Genomic DNA, 17,294 nt, shown 5'->3' on the forward strand with positions numbered 1-17,294 from the left:
TCTTCCAGAAGCTCATTTTCTGAACTCTTGAATAAGAATGTTTTGTTCTCTCTCCTATGTTAACACTGAAAACCTAGGAACAATAATGTAATTGTTTCCTTAAGGAAATCAAGTGCTTCATTTTCATCTCATGCAGCTTTCACATTAACAACATTATATGCTGAATATCTTTGCTCTCTGTTTGTGGTGCTAATTTCATCTAGACAAGCGTGAGTGCGAAAATCTCAGACTACAATTCAGTAAGTAGCACCAGGTCTTAGTTTTCCTCAAGTCTACAACACACAAGTGACCAAAAGATGCAAATCATCTCCCCACTTACGCAAGGATAGATGGAAGAGGGTAGTATACTACATTTGACCTGCCTGTTTCCGGTCTGTAACAAAGGGAACGCAGAGTCATAAATGCAGCTTTTCTCCCTACTTTTCTATCCAGCCAGAAGGAAAACTTCCTGCCTGAGGAACAGAACAAGGATAAGAACAGACCTACTGAATCAAGCCAAAAGCCAATTCAGTCAATATCCTGTCTCTGTTAGAAGAACTACACGCTATCAAGGAGCGTAAGAACATGGTAAGCATCCGCTATCTTCTTGCGGCAATGTGACTTTCCGATCCAGAGCTGTTATTCTTGTGCTCAGTCAGAATCGAGTCCCACGTCAGAGACTTGCTACACAGGAACCTTTGCAATTCTACAACTGTGTAGCACCCATAGGCATCTTTCCATAAGTTAACAGAATAGGCAGAGGAGAAAAAAAGACCTATTTTTAAGCTACTGTTAAAAGATTATATTCTTACCGATAGCAAGCCCTAGCAGACAGGTCTCAGCAGGCCTCCTCCCGTTCACTCGTTGTGTCTGGGTAACTGGGAGAAAGTTAAACTGGGCAATAAGTTAAAAATATGAAAGGACTTTTTTTGCACTTTAGGTTATCATTAAAACTGCACAATTCCTGTAGCCCCGAGAGCTCAATTTAGGTAGCCTCTCTCTGTTATTCTGTAGTGAACGCTTAGGGAAGGCAAAGCATTAGATTTTGCCCCATCTCCTAATGACTTTCAGCGGAACCTGAGTGCCGAGACTGCCTTTCTGCACTTGGAAATCTTTCTTTGTGGACGTGTTTGTATTAGGATAAAAAACAAATAGTTTAAAATTGTATCAAGTGTTTTAAGGCAGCTGTGCAGAGACAAAGAAGTGTTGAATTCACAGACGCATTTATGAGCTAACATAATTTGATTCCAAGATCAACCTTCATTCAAGCAGTTGTCAGTATCAACACAAAATGGCCTCTACACTCCACTCAGTACGGCTTGGACTTCAAATGTTTCTGAAAGAAGCAAAGACTGAGAATTATTTAACAAAGCTAGACAGTAGACAGCTTTCCACAACGTCTATTTGCCTAGAAACTGCAATCCATCTGCAAGCAGTACACAAAGACAAACAGAAACAAAATATAATACTGACCATGATCTTTTTTTTTCTTTCGACTCTTAAAACAACAAGGCAATAGTCAAACATGGATGGGACACAACCATCTTTCTGTCTGTCTGTACACAAACAACACCGTTGGTGATCGGATGCAAACACTTCCAAATGAGCTCAAAGCCTCAAGCCTGATGCTGAATGACTTGTTCTGACTTACGGATTGTTTTTAAAGAGGTTCAAAGTCTGGCATTTAAAAAGTCAGTCAGGAGTTTCGACATGATGCTAACAAGTCAAAATTAAGGTGTGTCAATAGGTTTTGACAGGAAAGTTATTATCTGCATTATATAAAACACATAATTTCATATGACTATTCCTTAGCATATCATTAAAATACCTTGACATTTCAATTTAAACCTTGGATACTGCTGTGACTATCCTTTAAACTACTACTCATCGTAATACGGAGCATACAGTGAGAGAAGGCAATGAACTGCTAGAGAACCGTATCCGCCATACACAATACCTTCCATCCAAAGAACACACAGCTCCCAGAGAATTTGGGGAAGAATTTGCTTCCGTAACAACAAAACGTATTCTCCTCTGGAGATAGGAGGTGGCAGAAAAAAGGCGTGGGGAAACGAGGGACTTCGCAGTCAGAGTCCACTGCCCAGCATGAGGGACGGCTGTGGCTCCTCCGCTATCAGCATATGCCCCTCAACTTCTCCTAGAGGGAGTGCCTTCCATAAGCTCACCTATGGACATTCCAGCGTTTTCCCAGAATCACGGAATCACTAAGGTTGGAAAAGCCCTGTGGGATCATCCAGCCCAACCACCACCCCAACCCCACCATGGCCACTCAACCATGTCCCGCAGTGCCACGTCCACACGGTCCTTGAACCCCTCCAGGGATGGTGACTCCACCACCTCCCTGGGCAGCCTCTGCCAGCGCTTCACCACTCTCTCAGTAAAGAAATCTTTCCTAATATCCAGCGTGAACCTCCCCTGGCACAACTTGAGGCCATTCCCTCTTGTCCTGTCTCTAGTGACATGGGAGAAGAGACCAACACCCCCCTCCCCACAACCCCCTTTCAGGCAGTTGCAGAGAGTGATGAGGTCTCCCCTCACCTCCTCCTCTCCAGACTGAACACCCCCAGCTCCCTCAGCCGCTCCTCATCAGACTTGTGCTCCAGACCCCTCACCAGCTCCGTCGCCCTTCTCTGGACACGCTCCAGCACCTCAATGTCCTTCTTGGAGTGAGGGGCCCAAAACTGAACACAGCATTCGAGGTGCGGCCTCACCAGCGCCGAGTACAGGGCACGATCCCCTCCCTACTCCCGCTGCCCACACCATTTCTGATACAGGCCAGGACACCTTAAACGCATTCTCCATTGGTTCACAGCCATTCACCCCGCACGGGGCTCACCGCTTTTCCCGCTCCTTGCTCTGCACCAACACGTCAGCAGGGCGACCGCTCCCCCTCCTCCCGGGGGCCCCTCGCGAGCTGTCGCGACAGCCAGGGCCGGTCTCACAGCTTTGAGAAAGAGCGCGCGCGGGCCCCGCTCGCTGCCACGCGGCCCTGGGGCCCGCCCGCCCGCTCCAACCGCGGCCCCGGCGCTGGGCGCGTGCGCACTCCCCAGCGGCGGGAGGGGCGGAGCGGGGCGGGGTGGGGCGGGCGGCGCCGCCGGAGCTCCGGGGTGTCCCCGAGCCGCAGGTCCCGCCCCGAGCAGCCGTTGTGAGAGCCGGGGCTGGGCTGGGGGGGTACCCGAGGTCCCGATTAACAGGGAAGGGCAACACCCCCCTGACAGAGTTCAGGGAGCAAAGCCTCCCTCCTCAGGTCACGGGTACCCCAGCGGCCATGTCAGGGCGAGAGGGCTTCGTCTGTGAAGCGGGAGAGAAATTCTTCCTCCATGAGGAAGCGAGACCCCCTCGCAGCCATTATTCCACAGGCCAAAAGAAAAAAAAAAAGCCCAAACTGGACACAGGCTCCTGGATTATGTCAAAAAGCTCCTCCATCTCTGGAAAGAAAACCACTGCGCCTGATCTCGAGCAGTCAAGGCCTGTGTGGCGCTGCCAGAAGCAGCCACCGAGTCCAGTAATTTGCAAACTTCATGTCTGCCCCTGGTAAATGTTGGTTATTCCTGCTCAGAACAGCTGAACAGCGGCGGCAATTGTACTACAGGATCTGTCACCTTAATCAACTGGAGAACAGGACAATTTATTTTCAATGGAACATTAATTTCAGACAAGCTAAAGTGAAACCTTTTAGCAGCTTAATGTTAAAAAGGGGGAAAAATTGTGGATGTCCCACTAAACTCAAGCAGATAAGGATAAAAGGTAAAATAATAGCTATCATGGGAAGTAGTGGAGATGCAGTTCATTCCACCTATAAGCATAATTACCAAGATACAGAATGTACAGTCAGGAAAAATAAAAAAAACTTACCAGGCCTTGTCTAGTACATGGAACTAAATCCAGGTCCTATGGATAACAATACATACTCTTGCTAGGGTTCACTTTCTGTATATATAAACACACACCTACACATACAGGTATCATTTTAAAGTGAAAGTCGGAGATGTACAGTGGCAAAGAGATGTATATGTACATACGCATGACAGGAGCATCGTCATAGCTAAACTGGAGAACGGGCTGCATGCATTTTAAGCCATCTTCACTCTTGTAAACATGCCCTAGAATACACAGACATATTCTTACATACATAAAGAATATACAGAATATTACTTACTTACATACAGAATATACGGAATATTCTTCCAGACAAGGTTTTCAGAGAATTTAAGGGATTTTCTTGGCCAAGTCCCACCAAAGTTAAATAGGAGATAGGGACTATTCCTTAGGACTGTCTTGAAAACCTTAATCGTAGATGTCTATTAAGTCTCTTATATCATCAATCCCTTAATCAGAATGCAGTTGACAAAACAATCTATGGAAAAGGTTCTTCACTACAAAATGACAGAGTAACTTCTATAAGATGATATTATGTTTTCAGAATCCAATATAATTTTACAATTTTTTTCATTATTGTTACTATTTCTGTCATGATGCACAATTTTCATTTACTGTCATGTTGACTATTAGTTAAGATACAACAATTCTACCTTTTTGTATACTGAGTAAATACTTATTTTCTGTACTCAACTAAAACAATCCAAAGTCCTCAGAAGAAATGAATAGTACATACATTACTGCTTGTGTCACCAAATAGGATTCTGCTACCATAATTACAGAAAAAATACTTTAAAAAAATTACACAGTATGAAACGCTGACAGACAAATGCAAGGAATGAGTCCTACTCCTAAGTGCTGATACAGCTTCAGATACTGTAAAGTTAATAAAGATTTCTACAGGAAGTGAATCATTAAATAACTAAGGGGGGGGGGGAGGATTTTTAAAGCTCTGAAGCTGCTTTGAAGCCATGTTGAACTCAAAAGTTTCACCAGCAAAATGGACACAACTTTTTTTAAAAGATAAAAACATTCCGTTTTGACATACTCAACACAAAATGTTCTTATCTCAGAAATATCAAAATGGTTTGGGGGTTGGGTCTTTTTGGTTTGGCCTTTTGGGTTTCTTTGGAGACTGGGCTGTTGACAGTTAAAAACAAGTGCTGTACAATCAATCAGAAAATCCATGGAGCAGTATGATGGAAACTAGGGTTTATTCACTGCAATAGTCATAAAGTTCCTTCTCTTATTATACCTGCTCAGCAGCAAGAATGGGTCAAGCAATGGGGTTTTTGTTAGTTTATTTCAAACTATTCTTTTAAATATTCTTTAGACTCCCAGGTAGCTTTTCACCCAACTAGTGGATTCAAGAATCTTGCACCATTTGGGGTTTCATTCCACAACCTCTCTTCTAACTTTAGGTTGGTACTTCCTAAAAGACACCTTATTCTTGTCATAGGTGAAGAGAAGGAACAGTTTCCTCTTTCTTCCTTAAGTGAGACTACTGGCAAGCTGATTTCTGTAGCTACAGTCTGTACCTAGGCAGAGATTTTGGCTTCCCCTCCCAAGTGCAAATAGACTAGTGCAGGTATTTAGTTAAGAGCCCTAATGGTCATTTGCACTGCAAACCATTTGTACCACTTCACTGAAATTCTCTGATTGTCATCAGAATACAAATACCAGATAGAAAACACTTGATCACTTCCTAAAGACCCTGTGTCTTTATTTTTTTTTTACAGAGTGCCACCACAGTGAGTTAAATACATTGCAACCATACCTGGTTATCGAGAGGTCTGTCTAGCTGTGGCTATCACCTCTATCACTGCAAACACACACAGAAATCAAAAACTTTACATCAGATTCAGTGTGAAATGAGGAGGAGGAACGTACATACCCAGCGACACACTGCAGTTGTAGGTGGCAAAGCCGGGAATTGATGTTCATCTGCTAGGCATCACTGCCCCTCTGATGTACATACACAGAGATAATCAAGTAAAACAATCAGTGATTGTCCCCATTGTCTAGGGGGGACCTAACAAACAGCATTTATCACCTCTCTTAACAGCTCTTTTATCTCAAGGGAAGCCCATGGTCAGATCAAGCTGTATGCGCTGTTTCAGCAGACCAGTCCCTTTCATGTGGAATTTGAAGAAGAAAAGCTGCTCATTCTAAGGTGAATACAGAGGGCTTGGCGACTGTCTGTGTCAGGGAGTCAGAGTATGTGGTCTTGGCATGCTACTCCCCCTCCTCAATCAGGTAAGTCCTTTACAAAAGAAACACTTGTTCTTTTCCCTCTTCTCTTTTCTACTTGTGACTGCTTAGCAGTCCCTCTGAGTCATCTGTACTCCCTTCGCTGACATAACCACAGAGGATAGCAGGTAACAACTTGCAAAACTATTTCTAATCAGTTGTCTTACTTTGCATCACCTACCTCTACTCACTGGTACTACAAGAATGTAAACACAGCTCAGGATTATTTATGACTGACAGTAAAGATGGCATAATGAAAAGCATATGCGAGATTTGCACTTGTTGGCCCTTGGCTTGTTGGCGCCGAGTGACCTTGTCTATGCGGACTTGGAAAAGAAGACAATCTGCTACCGGTACAAACCAGGCCATGCTTCGCTCCTTCTGAAATAAAGAGAACTGAGATTCATGCTGTAGGGAAGAAACATTTATCCTGTGGGTGAGATGGTAAGCAGCCAGCACACGCTGTGCTCTGCCAGTGTCTGGAGGTGCTAGTTTGTCTTCAGGGGACAGGCAGACAAATTTAGAGCAACCCCTAAGCAGCCCTTAAAGCACAAAGCTAGCATGGAGATTATTTCAGGCATTTCCTAAGAGCAGATCTGCTTTCTGTTCTCTCCCGTACATACAAAAGGCTGAAAGAACAATATAATTATGCTTATGAATCAGCAACGCTTAGTGCTTGAAAATATGATAGACTAATGAAAGTAGCTCCTTTCTGTGTAATTTCTATACTTCATGCAGGTTTATATTTAACATTGAGACGCTAGAATTGATATTAAAGATTGCTGCTTTACCCTTCCTCTCTATAGCCATTATAGTATCCACCAGATAATACGAACAGCTTTCACTTAACAGGCAAAGGAGGAGAAATTACAAGGTCTGGGAATATGAATATATTAATATATTGGAAGGCACACTATTATTTTGTTCAAATATGCTTCTGGAAAATTGTTATCAAACTCGGAGGATATGGCTCAAAACCCCATCATTCTCTGGAAAAAAGTAATAGCTACCCAAAAGCCTCATATGGACATCTGTCACAGAGTCCTCCCAGCCTGAAATGTTCTATTATTTAAATCTTGCTATATTTCACGTTTACATAAGGAAGAAAATTTCTTTACCCTGTAACTTTCACGGATTTTTGTCAATTCTTTATTCTGTCAATTCAGCAATTTTGGTTTCGATTCAGATATTGGTGGTATCACTCTCATGTCAAGGACGTGAAATGCAGACGTGTAAGAAGGGGACAGCTGGAAAGAGCCAGAGCTTACATGAGTGGTCCCACTGCGAACGGTAACATCAACATGAGTTGGCTACAGAGAAATTTAAAGAATGATCTGGGGCTCGAGAAACACAATTCTAACCTTCCTGTACAACTGTAGTCATATGAAAGAAAGCTCTGTTTCTTTACATAAATAACATGATACTGGATTGTAACATCAGATTCACATCAGAATTTAAATAAGAGCTGCGGTGCATACGTTAAGAGTTATGTTTGCTAATACTGGTTCTTCATTTGTCATTTCTGTGCTTGATTGAGGTTACTCCCCTCTGCCCTGATTCATGGAGCTTAATGCCAGAAGTAAATGTTGTTATAAACAGAAACTAATCCTGAACAGGTAACATCACAAGCCAGTGAAGAGTTAAATCAAAAATCCCCAGCTCCTGGGAAAAATACATCCCATTTTTTTCTGAGCTTTCGCAAAAATAAAGCAAAAGGCAAGACTGAAAATGTACCAAGTCTAAGCCTACATAAATCAAACTGTTGTTAAGAAGATACATAAAAGGTCTAAGTGTACAGCCTGTTAATAAATCCATCCCTGACCACACAAAAGGTGCTGTTCAAACCCAACATTTTATGATACTCCAGAACATAAATGTTTCTCTCTAACAACACATCAGCAGACTATACCCTCAACCCTTGATCCTGACAATAAACATCTCATTATCAGCCTTTTCCATATGGTTCATTAACTCTTCAAAAAGGGGTGAAAAAGATGGAGAAAACACTTAAAAGGCATCCATGGGGCCTGATGCATTACTAATATTACAGATATTACAGTAAACAATGGTTCCTTCTGTTCAGCCTCTCCGGTTTGTCCTTCATACTCCAACCTCTGCATTATTCCTATCTTATGGTACGGTTCCAGACTCATAAAACAAGACACAAGCAATAAACTGAGATTTGACTAAGCTGAATTCCTTTTTAAAAGAAACATATCTCTAAGAGAGTTTTGTGTTGAAACAAAGGGCTAACAGTATTAAAAATGGGGTATGAGAATAAGAAAGAAATTTGTACTTGCAAAAGTGAGAACAACACACCCCCGACTTGCATGCACTTTTTCTGAGGTTAGCTCCTTCAGGCTGCCTTTAAAATACCTGTCTCGCTTCTCCTGAGATCACAGCTTAGTGTGTCCTGGGTACTCCCCAACAAAATGGTATAATCCCTAAAGTTTCAAATGATGAAACTGTTTCCTCTGTTCCCAGAATCTACCTTGGCAAAATGTATCTTCTGAGTGGACAGTACAAGATACATTAATGGACAACCAGTGAGATGCTATTCTTGTGCTACACGTATGCCGAGGCTCAAATGTGATCTGAATGACTCCCTAGTGTTTGAATTTATATGCAACTTGGGGACACTGGATATTGTGTATTGCTACACAGAGCTAAAACATTGCAATCTCTGTTTATAAATCTTTGAGAAAAATGCATTTTCCTGAGCTGCAGCTATGGCAACAAGCAACCCAATATTGAGCTGGGTTGCATAGTGCAATATACAAAGGATTTTTTTGTTAACTTCTGAAATAATTTATTGGAAAATCTGGGGCAGTTAGACTGCTGTCCATGTATTTAGTCAATATGGATGGGTTTCATATTCTGCAATGTTGTCTAGTAAAAACTGAAGATTTTTTCCTTTGTTTCTCAGAGCTGCTTTGTTTTATTTAAAACCAAAACAAACAAAAAAAAGGCCCAACTGACAAACCCCAGAGTTCAAATTCTGAACTTTTCTGAGAATCTGTGATTTCACAATTGGCCTCAAAGGTTCCAGCTCTTCCAGAAATGACACACCTGATATCATTGTTCTGAACTTTGGGGATATCTATCACCATTACATTGTTTTGACTGTGGGACACCTTTGTGACATGGATGCAGCCATTCTTGAATTACAGCAAAGATGGGGATAAAGACCTAGGCCTTAAGCCGGTCTCTTTAATAAATACAGCTCTAAAATATGTCTACTTTTGTTGCTAAGTATTTGAAATATTCAACTGCTGGCACCAATATGTTTCAATTAACAGTGTCCTTGGTATCACCTGCTTACACATTCTTAGGATGTTGTCATCTGAAGTTGTCACTGTACAGGGGAAAACAGTCATTCTTGTGCTACTTTAAAGAGACAAATTAAAGAAACCTCCAGAAATTATTAGTATATAGTTATCTAACCAAGGGAGTGACATCCTATGTTCATAGGCAATACATGGCTAAAATCAGTCAACAAATCAATATATGCCTCTGTACCTCAATTTCTCCTTTTGTAAAATGAGGATAACAGTACTGGTCTCCTTTGTAAAATACCTTGAGATCTATCAAAAAAGGTTAGGTATTATTGGCAATATCCAGTTTGAACATGAAATCCCTAAGTGTGTCTCCTGCAGTTGCAGGCAGTCATAAAGTAATTGAGAAACCGTCCGCATACAAATTACCAAATAATGGACTCCAAATGCTTGTATTTTCTTTTATTTACTCCTAACACTGCTGCAAAAAGTGCAACCTTTCTCAACTGTTTCTGATGTCAAGTACTTACATTCGCCTTTACCCTGTGTTTACCCAGAATGTTATTTTCACAGCTGCTGCGAACATCATTATCAAAGAAACAGCCAGTCTAAATTATTAAGAAAACGGAACAATTGATGCTTCTATAATACACAGTATTCCCCATCTGAGCCTTGAAATCAATTACGGAAAACATTAGGCTCCTCTGTCTTCCCTTGGACCAATTTCAAGATCCAGTATTTTATCATCATTTGTTCCAACATTGTAATTGTCCATTGACTTTGATTAAGCTCTTTTTAGCCTTAGCTCCTGAGCATGAAGACTCTTTCTTGCCTCTGAATGCATAAAGCAGCTTGCTTTGTAGGGGGTCCACCCCATTCCCCATACTCTTTATTTTTGCTTGCAGCTGAATTGGTTGTTTTCAAAGCTTCTTCTGCAAACTTCTCTCCCATAAACCCCTTTTTCCCTTTTATTCTCAGTCTTTATAAACAGAGATAGGTGCTATTCTTCCTCAGGTTTCTTTTCGTGGCTACAAAGTCCTCAGAGTTGGAAGCGCATCAAAACAAGGCGATGCTCAACTGCTGGACACCTGCTTTTTGAGTTTCAGGCAGGATTCTGCATTCCTTGAACCAAATTACCAGAATTACTGAAATTCTCTGCAAAGTTTTCACTTCTCTGAAATTCTGGGGCATTCAACTTTGTATTTAAAATACTGAATTTGCACCAAAGTACCCAAAGTGCCAACTCACGGCTAACAGCCCCAAGCACTCATTCCACCTGGATGTCAAGACAAAAGCAGTTTGAGCTGAAAACCAGGCTCCAAAACTCTGAGATCACCTGTGAAAATTTTGGTCTATCTTGGTTTCTGCAAAGTGCTAGATAAAAATGACATTCTTATGCCATAGGGACTTTATGTTTTCAAAGCATCTCACCTTACAAAAATAAAAATACTGTAATGTTCCTAAATGTTACTGAATTTCCCCAATTTCACTGTTTCAATTACAAGATGAAGAGAGACGGAATCATCAGGGATCAGGCAGGAACAACTTATTTGCTTAACTGTTAATAGCTGATAGAGAAGGTTGGCAAATACTGAATGCTGAGAAACAAACCCCGTACGCCGACATCATAATGCACCGAGTAGGGCCTTTCCTGACTCTCTTTGATGTCTGTCCCTAATGTCTCTCTGTCCATCTCCACTGACTCTATCTAACCTTCATTTTCACTTCTCTGGCTGAAAACCTGTGGATTAGAGCAATCAAAGGTAAAAGTAATACCCTTTTTTAATGGAGAAAACAACACAGATAAACTTTCTGAACCTGGTTTTGCTGTTCCAATGTAGCCACTTGCCCTACAAAACGTTTCTTTTGGTCTGAATGAACACAGAGAATCAAAAAAGGTGCCCATTTCCAGCTTGACCTATCTGCCTCGTTTGGCAAGGTATTTAAGCATATACCTTACTCCAAGCAAACCCTTTGGGGACTATTTGTGCATGCTAAGTAACTTACTCAGCGACCATCGCTCTTACCACAGACTAATTCTCCATTCCAAACAAATTAAGTCTATAAAGCTTCAGTTGGATGACTGAATTTCACCACAGAGTGGGGAAGGAACAAAAGAGAGAAGGAAAGGGAAGGTTAAGAGGATTTGTCAGGTCTGCAGGCCTCATGGGAAAGGTTTAGATTAAAGCCCAAAACCGGACTCACACGGTGCTGACACAAAACTGCTAGAGTTTGGAATGAATATTGTTTGGCTTCCTTAGAAACTAGTCCTTTTGCTGGCTGCTGCTGAGAATAAATTCTAGCCACTTGGGTCAGGGCTGGTTTAAAATCATCATGACTCAAGCAGAAAGTCCATTATCCGTTAGGACATTTGGCCTATTCTTTTTCTTCACTTTTTTCCTTCTTAATATTACTGCACATCAGATGACTGTATTGACTCATCCTCTTACAAAAATAAACATTCTTGGATGTTGAGAACATATTTGAAATCAATGCCTTTCTTGACTCACTGCTGCAAATATCCAGATCTTTGGGCTCATTTGGTGTCCTTACTAAACTAAAAGGCAAAACTCTTGTTAAGAAACAAATTGGTCTCCATCCTTGAGACCCTGTAAGGTCGTGCAGAGGGAACCTCCTTTGCAAATGCCAGTCAAAGCACTGAACAAGAAAGGTTAGTGTTAGGCTATTTCCTCAGTAATCCCCACACTAGCTTTCTGAAAAAGCAGCCAGGATGTGAAACGGCATGAGCAGAAACAGCGGTGGGTTTATCTGAGGAGAAAGGTACATGTGAAATGTACATCTCGAGTTCCCCCTCTCTCTTTACACCTGTTTGGAGACTCACACAACATAGGCCCATAGTAGATACGCACAACTCCAGTCGCAGATACTTCACGATTTGGCTCACGTGTTTCAGCCAATTAAGCTGGTTGAACTCGGCTCTCACTGACTGGAGAGCAGATTCCTTTGTAAAACATGAAATTACACATCCTCTCCCTTATTCGTCGCCTTCTACCCTGTGCCTGAACGCTTGGCCCACACACGAGGGATCAGTAGGATCTTGGAATATGTAGAAAAAGCATGTACCGAATGGAGAAGAATTATGTGGCGGTGATGTCCAGGTTGGTACTGCAATTTGCAGAGAATTTTGGAAAATTGGGAAACTACAGCAAGACAGGCAAAAATGACTGGTAGGCTTGAGAAAACGTCCTTCAGCAAGCGACCTTAAGACCTCAATCTATTCATCCCATTAAAAAAGAAGAGCAACTAGCTTATCATGTATACATACCTTTTGAGAAAGCAAATAGAAAGTGCCAAAGAGATTTTGAAAATCGAGTGTAGAAAGATATCAAAAGAAACAGTAGCTAGACGTGAAATGCCAGACTCATACAAACCAGAAGTCAGGATTTATTTGGTTATTTACACAGTGAAGGTGGTTAACCACCGGAACAAACTGCCAAGGGAAGTGGAGGCACCTCTGTCTTTTGGAGTGTTCAGATGAAGACTGAATGACTGCCTGGGCAGTATGCACTAATCGAAGCTAAGTTATTGGGTTCAATAACCCCAGGTGAAATGTACAGCCTGCATATTCAGGAAGCGGGACTAGATGTTCTAATGGTCCTTTCTGGCCTTAGAATGTATTAATTGAGTGCACAGTGTTAATCACTTTAATAATATATTGTGCTTTCCTCTCCCCTTCCTTTGTGCATTTTAACGAACAATTCCAATTCAGTTTAGCTGCCCCAACCTCTGAATACAGGCTTCATACAGACAAAAGCTCAATTATGATACAATTGATGAAATACAGGTGTAAATCACTAAGGGTATTTATGTAGTAAGAACTACCGCTCGCTATTATAATAATGGTTTCCCTCAGTAATTCTCAGAGTACCTGGACTCTGCAATACATCTGGTAGCAGATGTTTTAAAACTGCAGTCCAAGGAAATTTTATATCACCAGGTTACAAATGCTTCTCATATAGACATACATGTATGTATAATATGTGTATGTTTAGAACATGCCTGTCTTTCCCACACAGCCAAGAACTGCATTCTCTGCAATGATTCTGTCTGAACAGTACCTTGGATTATATTACTGGGTCCCAACCAGGAAGATTACTTTCACTGTGAATCAAGATAACAAGACTTCCTACCCTCCTTTCCCTGCGCACGCACATGCACCCACTGAGAAAACAAGAATTTCCTTACAAACTAAAAATATCCCTTCCTATAACAGCCGAACAAACTCGTCTTTAGAAGATGTTTTGCTGTCCTGATCAGTACATTCACTTCAAAGACTGCTAATGGGGAAAGCAACATTTGAAATACATGCCATATTGAGGCATTTTTTTCCTTTGTTTTAAATAAGAATCCCTTTCATTTCTTAAAAAAAGTCTCACTGGGAGTTGCAGATTCCTAGGGACAGTATTGTCACTTGTGTTCTGTACAATTTTTAGCATATGATGTGCAGACTTTTAAAGCTGAGACTCAGCTGAGCTAAATTCATGAGAAGAGAAAATAATGTCTTACAGAAAGTAAAAAGCGGATGCAGAATCTCTTTCACACCTTAATGGCGTCAAAGCACATACATCTACCTGCTCCTATGTAGTAAAATATCAGCTGTTTTAAAAGTATCAGTCAGCTTTCAAAGTCAGTCAAATAAGAGCAGAAATAAGAGTGGGAAAACACAGGTCTAAACTGAGGGTCATGCTAGTAAATGAGAACTTAAGTCTTTATATATTAAAAAAAAAAGAAGGAATGTTCTAGACCTTGTGGATAAGCAAAAAAGTATACTCCAAAGCCTTATTATCTTTAAAATACTGTATTTCTCATGCCTATCTTATGAGGCTTTCTTCAGTCATCATCTGATTTTTTTCCCACTTGTTCTGTGTCATATAGCGTCTTGCACAAGGGTCAGCAACAGACACAGTAAATCCCAGTAACAGAGATCCTACGAGATATAATTTCTTTTTACTTCAATGAGAGTTGGAAGGCATTCAGTACCCTGTGAAAAGAATTCAGATCTCTTTAGGGGTAGCTGTGTATAATTTACAACAAAGAATGTACTACCACATCAGCTTTTCAGCGGGTACCATTGCAGCTATGCTGGAGAACGAAAACAATTCAACCTAGCTAGGTTGCTATCTCTATATATCGCTATATACTTCTATTGAAGATACATGTTGGAAAAGAAATAAAATCCTTTCTTGACCTTTTTCTTCTGGGTACTGTACATGTTACAAAACTGAATCTAACACATGCTCAGAAGGTGGTAGGTAGGAACCAAGATTGGAAGAATTAGATTGTTAATAGCTGCAAAAAATAGCTACGCTTCTAACCACGGCAAACCAGCACTGTTGACAGAGCAATGGAAAGCTGACAATACCTTGCCAAGCAGGGTGAGGCTATCATAACGGAGCAGATGATTAGCTTTAAAACTTTTAATGGATCTCTGTCCACTGCAGTCTGATGGACTGAACGGTGCCGATACCCCAGGGAAATGTGAAACTATTTTATATCTCATTTGCAGGAACGAACACCCAGAAGGTACTTTCTTTTGACAGAATACGTAAGACCTACCTGAATGCATTGCATTAGCTTTCTGTGCTGCTCCATACAGCAGATGCTAATATTTTTTTATCCTGGACTGGCCTCATTAAGCTGCCTAGCGCAGGAAGGAAAAATAAACCTAACAGAAATTTTTTGTTCTGTTTTGTGTGCTTTGTGTACAAAATGCATTGGCTGTGTAGGGGGGAAGCCTTAGCAAATAGCAGCGTATAATAAGCTGGGTTTAAAATAAGGGTCAAAGCAGAAGAGCTAAAAATGAGCTTACCTAGAAATGCATTGGGAATGGAAAAAAGTACAGTCTGACTTAGTAACGACAGCATAAAAAAGCCCATTTTGTCCCACTATAGGAAAGGGTTAACGGCTGTCTTAGACACACAGGGTGCATGGTTTGTAGGTAAGTCAGCTGAGGGAACACTAGCTTATTATCAGTTGCTTGCTGGATGGCGGCACTACTTTAGCTCAAGTGCCAGATGCCTGGCCAACAATATTATACCTACAGGCAGGCCCTCCAGCTGAAGAAATAAAACACGCACAACATGAGACACCACAACAGAGGAACTAGAGAGGCTACAGAGTGTGGGCTGAGCAGAGCCAAACTACCAGTAATGAATCAAGTTGGACATAGCTGGAACATTGTCCGTCGTTACTCGGTTGCTTGTTCTCAGATCGGACTTACAGATGGTTCTTATTTCCTTAGGACTCTTGTAGGCTCTCACAGAGTTACTACGTGACCTACCTCTAAGGCAACTGAGAAAGTGGCTCGGGTCCCTAAATCAGTCACTTTTCTGCTGAAGCTCATAGTATCTGCATCCTCGCTCTGTTCCTGTCACAGCACAGGCTGAATGTTAACACTGCGCAGGGCGTGCGGATTGTGTCGAACAGTAAGCTGAAACTTCTCTTCAGTCCAGCGTCTACAAACCAGTCAACAATTGGCCATGTAGGCAGTGAACTGTTAACTCTGCTTTTTAGCCAAGCTCTGCTGGTTCTGTTGTTACCTCCTCCTGTGTTTCATCTGCTTGCAGCAATCTATCTGGTGAGCAGACGGTTAGTTCTCTAGGGAAGTGGCTATATGTTTGTTACAAAGCAAGGGCAATGCCAGGCACACTGGAGCCCAGATTCTTGACTGGGGCTATAATGAAAATTTTATATTTGCATTAACCCAAAATGAACCTACTTTGCATAGCTAATGAGCTTCTCAAAGCAATCCCAGAGATTTCATAACAACACGTTCCCACAAAGAAAGATCCTTCACTGTACGGTATCTTCAGAGTATTGCACATAAATATTTTAGCAAACAAGATTAAAATTCCAGAATGCACTTTCTCAGCCCAAAGGTATAGTCTTTGCCTAAATAAGAAAAATTATAAAAACATTCAGAAACGTAAAAGTTTCATTAGTTTGCAAAGTGAGTGTCAAGTCACAATTATCCCAAGGAAAATGTAATATTGCAAAAATTACCAGAGCCATCCTTTTTATTAACATTACTTGATAAAATGTGAGCAGGATCATGTTAAAACTATTACATTAATATTCCTCAGAGGGTTGTACTATAATTTTAGCTTTTCTTTCTCACTCTCGCTCGTTTTGCCCTGTGAGTCAACATAGGAGGATGGTTGGCAATCAGCTCCTGCAATTATCTTTCTCCCTAGATTTGAATTGTTAACCGTAGCTTCCACTAATAGAACTGCAAATGAATAGTATCCTTTTCACTTGTATTTACTGGATGAACATTATGCTCAATGACTCTTGTGCTCGAGGCACGATGCTAAACAGAGGGCAAAAAGGACAAGTTTTATTTCTATTAGCTTGCCTAATGGCTGCAGTGGAAATAAAGACAGGAGCAAAGACCAAAGGGCCAGTCTAGTACATCCGAGGTGACCGGATGGCTCGGGAAGACTATTAAATGGATGACAGATTTCCTCATCTGGGGAATTCTTGCACATACACAGGATGACATTCTCTTCTTCTAATGGCTATGTATCCAGGGAAGTCCTGGTGAGTCTCTGGCTCCTCTGGGCCAGATTCAACAAAGACTCCTGATTTCCCATTGATTTCATTTGCAGGTTACAAGCATAAAAACTGGTGATCAGGGTCCTTTGCATAATAAGTCCTTTCGGGAAAATGGAATTTATACTCCAAATGTGATTTTGAGAATTTTCACTTAGGGAAATTTCTCCATGAACATGCATGGTAGCTCTCTATTGGGGGGACTTCAATAAAATGATCTCATGATCTTTCTAATCTGCCTAAATGCTCACTTCAGAAGCATAAAAGGATGGAAAGGACTATGAAAAAGCACCTCCATACTCTCTCTCGGGCACTCCA

At 41.3% G+C, this 17,294-nt stretch overlaps 1 protein-coding gene across 1 annotated transcript in view; it reads right to left on the reverse strand.

Moving 5' to 3' along the window:
* Nucleotides 1-17,294, reverse strand: part of LRRTM4 (leucine rich repeat transmembrane neuronal 4) — a 221,796-nt gene that overhangs the window by 121,534 nt on the left and 82,968 nt on the right. The gene's annotated exons all lie outside the window — the stretch shown is intronic.

Source organism: Gavia stellata, chromosome 31 (genome assembly GCF_030936135.1).
Source record: "Gavia stellata isolate bGavSte3 chromosome 31, bGavSte3.hap2, whole genome shotgun sequence".
In the NCBI taxonomy this organism is placed as follows: Eukaryota; Metazoa; Chordata; class Aves; order Gaviiformes; family Gaviidae; genus Gavia; species Gavia stellata.